Raw genomic sequence first — 9,732 nt, forward strand, 5'->3', positions numbered from 1 at the left:
GCCGAGAAACCCACAGTGCCCTTGGATAGCAGGGATGATTGACAAAAAAAGCCTGCTATGGCAAGGAACTCTGCAGTCACAAGTTACGTCCTTAGAGGGCTTCAAATCATGGGATGGTAATTGGCATATCTAAATTGGGGGACGACCTATTGGGTCCCATATGAAATCTTTTCTAGAGTTGCTGAAAGAGTATGACCTTCATTGCTCACTATATTTTAGATACCTACAATTGGGACACGCTCTCACCCAACATATCAGGGGACTTATAGACATACTGGACCACACAAACCTAGAGGCCAAGATACTACAGGAACGACATGACTGTAAAATCTTGCAGATTATTTGAACACTGGTGATTAACACACCGAGCTCATTTGATAGGTTAAAGAGGCCTGGGTGAGTGACTTGGGGCACCTCGTGGGCGAAGATTGGAGGAAGGCTTGCGCCTCCCCCACGAGGCAGAGATTGCCTCAAAGATTTGCCTCATACAGTGGAAATATCTACATAGGGTTTACTAAATTCTGGTTAGATAATGGAAATGTGGGCAGTACACTCACTGACTTGCCTGTGGTGCTTGTTAGAAACTGGAGAGTTTCTACACATGACAAGGGCATGCTCTCGATTGTCCCCATTTTGGGAGGGGGTGTCGGCAACCCTTGAGTGAGTGTTGGGCTGGGTCTTGCCTCGCAATCCTAAATTGGTCCTCCCCACATTACAGAGCAGGGAGCTACAGACAGATATTGCACTACTCTGCTGTGGCTGGATTTGGTGATGGAGAAAAGAAACATTGCTAGTGCCTGGAAAGACAGCGACCCTCCGTCCTTGGAACATGAGGCAGGGGCTAGACCATTGCATGAGTATGGAAAATGCTCTATACGAGGCTAGAGGATGTCCCCTCAAGCGCTATAAAATATGGACTGTATTGGGCCAATACCGGGGCATTGTCCTGCCATTACCTGAAAACTTTGATCATTCCTTGGTGGAAGAGCTGAGGATCTATGAAGGGTGTGGCATCTATAGGCTAGACTTGGGAAGACGCTAATTTTGCTTTTGTTTTGTTCCTATGTTTACCTCCACTACATTGTAATGTAATAGTTTCTCTACGGGATCCTCTATGATATGTCTTGTGTATCAACTGTTCAAAACTCAATAAAATATTGCTATAAAAAACAATGTTTTAGGCACATTTTGAAGTTTGCAAGGGCTTCAGGGTATAAACATCTAGTTAGAATCTCCGAAATGTCCCCACCCTGGACACCGCATGTATCGAACTGTCAGAAATGTCTGGGTATGGTAGGTTTTCCTGGTTGGGAGGTGAACTAGGGCCCAAAATCCAAAACTGACTACATTTTAAGAAATGCAAAAACAACAGTTTATGGACAGAATGCAGAACAATGTCATATATTCAAACCAGTACAGAGATCTGGGCCTAAATCCATCGTTTTTTTGCACTCCACACCACCCCAGTTCAGACATGGCCATATGCAAATCAGCCTTGACCCTGTGCCTCATGGGAACAGTCCAGCCCGAACTGCCAAGCCACGTCTTCCCTGGACCGGAATCAGGCCTCCTAGGACCGGTTTCTGGCTATCAGCCAGGATAGCTTGACTCCAGTGGTGTGGAGAGCAAGGGACTCACGTCTGAGCATACCCTTCCCACTCGGGGTGACAAATGCAAAAACAACAGTTGATGGACAGAATGCAGAACAATGTCATACATTCACCCCAGTACAGAGATCTGGGCCTAAATCCATCGTTTTTTTTGCACTCCACACCACCCCAGATCAGACATGGCCATGTGCAAATAAGCCTTGACCCTGTGCCTCATGGGAACAGTTCAGCCCGAACTGCCAAGCCACGTCTTCCCTGGATCGGAATCAAGCATCCTAGGACCAGTTTCTGGCTATCAGCCATCATCAGCCAGGGTAGCTTCACTCCAGTGGTGTGGAGAGCACGGGACTCAAGTCTGAGCATACCCTTCCCACTCGGGGTGACAAATGCAAAAACAACAGTTGATGGACAGAATGCAGAACAATGTCATACATTCACCCCAGTACAGAGATCTGGGCCTAAATCCATCGTTATTTTGCACTCGACATCACCCAGTTCAGACATGGCCATATTCAAATCAGCCTTGACCCTGTGCCTCATGGGAACAGTCCAGCCCGAACTGCCAAGCCACGTCTTCCCTGGACCGGAATCAAGCATCCTAGGACCGGTTTCTGGCTATCAGCCGTCATCAGCCAGGATAGCTTGACTACAGTGGTGTGGAGAGCACAGGACTCACGTCTGAGCATACCCTTCCCACTCGGGGTGACAAATGCAAAAAAAACAGTTGATGGACAGAATGCAGAACAATGTCATACATTCACCCCAGTACAGAGATCTGGGCCTAAATCCATCGTTTTTTGCACTCCACGCCACCCCAGTTCAAACATGGCCATATGCAAATCAGCCTTGACCCTGTGCCTCATGGGAACAGTCCAGCCCGAACTTCCAAGCCAAGTCTTCCCTGGACCGGAATCAAGCATCCTAGGACCGGTTTCTGGCTATCGGCCGTCATCAGCCAGGATAGCATGACTCCAGTGGAGTGGAGAGCACAGGACTCACGTCTGAGCATACCCTTCCCACTCGGGGTGACAAATGCAAAAACAACAGTTGATGGACAGAATGCAAAACAATATCATACATTCACCCCAGTACAGAGATCTGGGCCTAAATCCATCGTTTTTTTGCACTCCACACCACCCCAGTTCAGACATGGCCATATGCAAATCAGCCTTGACCCTGTGCCTCATGGGAACAGTCCAGCCCGAACTGCCAAGCCACGTCTTCCCTGGACCGGAATCAGGCCTCCTAGGACCAGTTTCTGGCTATCAGCCAGGATAGCTTGACTCCAGTGGTGTGGAGAGCAAGGGACTCACGTCTGAGCATACCCTTCCCACTCGGGGTGACAAATGCAAAAACAAAAGTTGATGGACAGAATGCAGAACAATGTCATACATTCACCCCAGTACAGAGATCTGGGCCTAAATCCATCGTTTTTTTGCACTCCACACCACCCCAGATCAGACATGGCCATGTGCAAATAAGCCTTGACCCTGTGCCTCATGGGAACAGTTCAGCCCGAACTGCCAAGCCACGTCTTCCCTGGATCAGAATCAAGCATCCTAGGACCAGTTTCTGGCTATCAGCCATCATCAGCCAGGGTAGCTTCACTCCAGTGGTGTGGAGAGCATGGGACTCAAGTCTGAGCATACCCTTCCCACTCAGGGTGACAAATGCAAAAACAACAGTTGATGGACAGAATGCAGAACAATGTCATACATTCACCCCAGTACAGAGATCTGGGCCTAAATCCATCGTTATTTTGCACTCGACATCACCCAGTTCAGACATGGCCATATTCAAATCAGCCTTGACCCTGTGCCTCATGGGAACAGTCCAGCCCGAACTGCCAAGCCACGTCTTCCCTGGACCGGAATCAAGCATCCTAGGACCGGTTTCTGGCTATCAGCCGTCATCAGCCAGGATAGCTTGACTACAGTGGTGTGGAGAGCACAGGACTCACGTCTGAGCATACCCTTCCCACTCGGGGTGACAAATGCAAAAAAAACAGTTGATGGACAGAATGCAGAACAATGTCATACATTCACCCCAGTACAGAGATCTGGGCCTAAATCCATCGTTTTTTGCACTCCACGCCACCCCAGTTCAAACATGGCCATATGCAAATCAGCCTTGACCCTGTGCCTCATGGGAACAGTCCAGCCCGAACTTCCAAGCCAAGTCTTCCCTGGACCGGAATCAAGCATCCTAGGACCGGTTTCTGGCTATCGGCCGTCATCAGCCAGGATAGCATGACTCCAGTGGAGTGGAGAGCACGGGACTCACGTCTGAGCATACCCTTCCCACTCGGGGTGACAAATGCAAAAACAACAGTTGATGGACAGAATGCAGAACAATATCATACATTCACCCCAGTACAGAGATCTAGGCCTAAATCCATCGTTTTTTTGCACTCCACACCACCCCAGTTCAGACATGGCCATATGCAAATCAGCCTTGACCCTTTGCCTCATGGGAACAGTCCAGCCCGAACTGCCAAGCCACGTCTTCCCTGGACCAGAATCAAGCATCCTAGGACTCGTTTCTGGCTATCAGCCAGGATAGCTTGACTCGAGTGGTGTGGAGAGCACAGGACTCACGTCTGAGCATAACCTTCCCACTCGGGGTGACAAGTCCTGGCTGAAGACGGCTGATAGCCAGAAACGGTCCTAGGATGCTTGATTCCGGTCCAGGGAAGACATGGCTTGGCAGTTCGGGCTGGACTGTGGTGAATGTATGACATTGTCCTGCATTCTGTCCATCAACTGTTGTTTTTGCATTTGTCACCCTGAGTGAGATGGGTATTCTCAAACCTGAGACCAGTGCTGTCCATGCCACTGGAGTCAAGCTATCCTGGCTGAAGACGGCTGATAGCCAGAAACCGGTCCTAGGATGCTTGATTCTGGTCCAGGAAAGACTGGGCTTGGCAGTTATGGCTGGACTGTTCCCATGAGGCACAGGGTCAAGGCTGATTTGCATATGGCCATGTCTGAACTGGGGTGGTGTGGGGAGCAAAAAAACGATGGATTTAGGCCCAGATCTCTGTACTGGGGTGAATGTACGACATTGTTCTGCATTCTGTCCATCAACTGTTGTTTTTGCATTTGTCACCCCGAGTGAGATGGGTATGCTCAGATGTGAGTCCTGTGCTCTCCACGCCACTGGAGTCAAGCTATCCTGGCTGAAGACGGCTGATAGCCAGAAACCGGTCCTAGGATGCTTGATTCCGGTCCAGGGAAGACATGGCTTGGCAGTTCGGGCTGGACTGTTCCCATGAGGCACAGGGTCAAGGCTGATTTGCATATGGCCATGTCTGAACTGGGGTGGTGTGGGGAGCAAAAAACGATGGATTTAGGCCCTGATCTCTGTACTGGGGGGGAATGTATGACATTGTTCTGCATTCTGTCCTTCAACTGTTGTTTTTACATTTTAAGAAAAGCATGGCCTCTGCTGGGTAAAATATGATGCTGCCTGGTCAAGTATTTTGCTGTCACTGCTGGTCCAGGTAAGAGTGATGGGGCAGCGGGGTGGACGAAGTCGACAGACGATGGGATACGGAAAATAAAATAAAAATAAATAAAACCACTTGCCTTGCTCTCATTGCATCACCAAGTCGGCGACGTGGCAAGCGCACGGTAAGTGATATTTATTTTATTTTCCTTATCCCATCGTCTGTCGACTCCCCCCCACCCTTCCCCACCACTCTTACCTGGACCGGCCATGCCTGGTTTTGGGGTGTGTTGTGTAGCATGTGCTAGAACCCGTCACACAAGTGGGATACCATTTTTTTTCAGCAGATATGTCGGACCACAGAATAGTAGAAAATGTCCTATTACCAATAGGATTGATTTACATTTGTGCCTTCCAAATATAAGCCAGTGTGTAAGAAAGCAGACATTTTGTAAAATGCCCTATATGTCTAACATATGAATTGCTCTATACTCAATGCACAATGAAAAGCCATTGCAAGGTACAGGTCACTTTTTAGCTCTCCGTACATTGGGTTCTTGGAGAACCTACAAACCCAATTTATCCCTACAACCAGAGGGTTCTAGCGCACGTACCATATTGCTTTTGTAAATCGACCATTGTGACAAGAATTTACAGATGAGAATGTTGTAAAAAATTGTTGTTTTTTTCCTACACATTTTTCATATTTTTTTATTTTAACTGTTAGTTTCTTTGAGAAAACCTTGAGGAATCTACACAAATGACTCCTTGTTAAATTCACAATTACTGTTAGTTTCTTTGAGAAAACCTTGAGGAATCTACACAAATGACTCCTTGTTAAATTCACAATTCACAGAGCCACGGTACCTTTAGAATTCCCACAATGTATGACAAGGTAGCAAAATATTTCCACGAAATTGCTACATAAACTGCATATGTTGTGTTTTCTTTTACATAATTTAGTCAACCATTGTGCATAATTTGACCAACCATTGCTGCATAATTTCAAAGACCTTTCAGAGACATTGGTTTGTTACACAATTTTATAATCTACCTATCAGTCAATCAGTCTATTTATACTATGACCAGTGAATCCATGTGATATATGACGCCTGAGTAAGTTCTCATATTTTTGACTTGTTAGCCTACCCTTGTAATGAAACTACAAGTTCCAGAATGCAGAGGGGGCAATGGCTAAAACGACAGGACTGGAGGAAGGTGCCATACATGACGTGGTCTCTTGGAAACTGTGCCAGAATGCCGGTACCTCACCTGAAACCTTCCACGTGTAACCAATAACTGTAATAACTATATAAAACGATTAAAATCGCTCCTGTATGCTGGAAAAGAGGAGAGGGCTGAGCTTGAATGAGCTGTTTGAGGGGCCGATTTGCATTTGCCTTCAGTCTCAGGCCTGCCAACAGCTGACCTCATGCTGGTAAAGGACATTGCCTTTTTCACATATTACGTTGGCCAGACTTTCTGTCTGACTAGCTGTTCCCTGCTTCGCAAAACAATCTCTATTGCAGACCAGACCTCCTTGCTGGACGCACGCCCAGAAATGTGCTTTCGGAGCAGAGGCCCCAATATATGGGGACACACCAAGCCTCCCTTCTTTCCCCCATATTTTCCATGTAAAAACAGCCCTCAGTTATAATTTGCAGAATTAGGCCTGTTGTCGCCCTTTCAGAGACACTACTGCTTTAAGACATATCATGTTTTAAATGTGTGTTCTGTGTACTTTAGCCTGCATCACCTTTGCTCCATTTAGCTTAGCATGTGTTAGCTTGCTGGGTAATTCATCATACCTTCCCTTAATATGCTTTGGGACCTCCGCCCTCAGTAAACTTTCTCTGAAAATATTCATTTCAGGCTCACTCCACTTTCATAATGTGTTGGCAGGATATCGGCCTCCCCATGAAAAGGCCCATAGTCAACTCATCTCGGTTCAACTCCCTCGTGGAGCTAACTGGCTCAGGCAGGTTTAATGGTTTGATGCATGATACAAGATTTAATGCGAATTACGTTTTGGAGGCGAGCCGATTTCTTGGCAGCTTCTTACCGATAGACCCGATCTCCCTCTCAGCATGGGCTGAAAGAGCAAGCCCTTTAGGGACAAACTAAGAGAGCGTGTGCCCTATAAAGCAGGGTGAGAGAGCATGTCCCCTCTGTGCCAGCAGGAGAGAAACGTTGTCTTAAGGTGCACCAAATAGTAGTGTTACCAAATTGCTGAAAAAGGCCCCAGTGCATTGAGAGTGCTCCACATGTCAAAATTCTATTTTGCCTGGAAAGCTGAAAATCGTTGAAGCTCTCTCTCGTGCTCTCTCTCCCACCCCCACCTCCCTCTTAGGACAATGTGAGCGAACCTGTCCTCTGTAGAAGGGGGGCGGTGGGGAGGCAATTGAACGTTTTCCTTCTGTGCCTGCTGAGAATAGCTACTGCCCTTTCGGACAGCACAAGAAAGCCTGCTGCATGGACGGGCCTGCAGGTGGGAGACAAACCTGTGGACTCATTTATGAAAAGTCACGCATCGCTGCGTGAAAACAGCGATGCGTCACTTTTCATTGCGCCCTCCTTGCGACACCAATGATGCATCATATTTACATTATGACGCATCATTGCGCAAGGAGTTACAGATATGTCAGTATTTCTGACGTATCTGTAAGCGCAAAAGTGACGCATTGCTGGAGTGTGTCACAAAAGTGACGCAACTCCAGCAATGCGTCCTTTCGCATGGGGCAAGCTCCATGTGAAAGGACCTGCGTCAGTCTTACGCCTGCTATGAGGCAGGCTCAAGATTTTGACGCAACGGCGTCCTAGAAGTGACGCAGTGAAATCTCATAGATTTCACTGCGTCACTTCTACGACCCTTTCTTGCATCAAAACGCCCCCCTTGCATACATTATACCTGGAGCAGGTATAATGTGGCGCAGGGGTTTACAAAGTGACGCATCTACCTAGATGCGTCACTTTGTAAATATGGCGCAACAAGGCGCATTTTTTACGCCACTGGTGCGTCACAAAAAGTGACGCACCGGCGGCGTAAAAGTGACGCAAGGGCTCATACATGAGGCTTCTGATTTTTCCCTTCCCAATCTGTTATTCCGTGTGTGTATACGCTTCTTCTAGCCGGACTGCAAGTCAGGAATGAGGAGGGTAGTTGTTGCCACAGATCACAATGAATGTATAGCCAAATGAGAAGATGTGCATCTGGTACTGTGTATCCCAGTTTAATGCATGGGATGTATGGTTTTGTAGCGTTTATGGTGCTTCATACCTCCCAGTGGGACTGAAGCACATTTTGGATGGGTAGCATACGACACTATGTGTATGTGCAAAGAGTGGTACTGGGAAGTTGGAGGAACTTGCCATGCACAGCTTTTTTTTGTAAGATTTCAGAGGAACAGTTGGCAATATTAAGGGAATGTGTAGATGAAGTGCATTGATTGGAATTTGACATTTAACCAGAAGCTAGACAATGCTATTGATTACCAACATACCATTCCTCGATAGCCCCTTTCTAGTAGAGGGATTAGAGGCCCAAGTTATGGTTGAATATTGTGCTTGGCTTATCATACTAGAAGCTCCTCTTGTTCGAAAATGATCAGTGGCGGCTCCTCTGCTATGGCAAAGGAGGGCGCCTCACTTCTTTTGAGCAGTGAATTAAAGAAAATATAAAACGATAATAACTTTGAGTTATTATCATTTTATGTTTCCTTTGCGGGTTGGGTGGTGCTGCTCTGCTCTCTGAGCAGGGCAGGGGAGGAGTGGTTAAACAATGGCACAAAATCACTGAGAAAGAAAGTGCACTGGCATTTCCACGCTATGGTTCATTTCATTTGAGAGTCATTGAAAACTTGACGAGGATTCTTTATGAGATGAAACCACATCCTAGACCAACACAGTGTGAAGAGTTCAATGCCTGGGAGCATGCAGCTAATGCTAGAGAGAAAGAGAGATATCAAGGAAAAGTTAGAAAGGTAGTGCATACATATTTGGATGCAAGATGGGAAACGGAATAGAAGAAGTGGCGAACAGACAAGATAGAGAGAGCTAAGTTGTATCTGGCGTTGACTGGTGATCAATTTGTTATTGTTATTGTTATTTTTGATTTGTAGCGCGCTCAATCACCTTCAGGCCTCTAAGCGCTCGGGAATCGATGGTAAACAACAACTTTGACAGTACAGAGGGCATCCACTAGCCTACGTGGCTCACAGGGCTCTCCTGAACAACAGCGTTTTCAGCCCCTTTCTGAAACGTAGGAGGTTTCCTTCCTTTCGTAGTGGCTCAGGTAGTGTGCTCCATAAATGCGGAACCAGCACCGAAAAGGCTCTACCGCCCTTGGTGGCAAGTTTGTACCGAGGGCAGACTAATAGCTGAGAGTCTGAGGACCTAAGAGCTCTCTTTGGGCTATACATTGCCAGGCGATCTTTGATGTAAGCAGGTGCCATGCCATAGATGGCTTTATGGGCGATGCACAGATTTTTAAATTCCACTCGCTCCTTAATAGGGAGCCAGTGGAGGCTTTGTAGCAGGGGGGATGCTTTAGTGTGTCTTGGCTGTCTGAAGATAAGACGAGCGGCATCATTCATCACCACCTGTAGCCTATTTATCAAGGTTTTTGGTAGGCCAAGGTAGAGGGCATTTCCATAATCTATGCGTGAAATCACAGTAG

Source organism: Lissotriton vulgaris, chromosome 2_1 (assembly GCF_964263255.1).
Source record: "Lissotriton vulgaris chromosome 2_1, aLisVul1.2, whole genome shotgun sequence".
Classification (NCBI taxonomy): Eukaryota; Metazoa; Chordata; class Amphibia; order Caudata; family Salamandridae; genus Lissotriton; species Lissotriton vulgaris.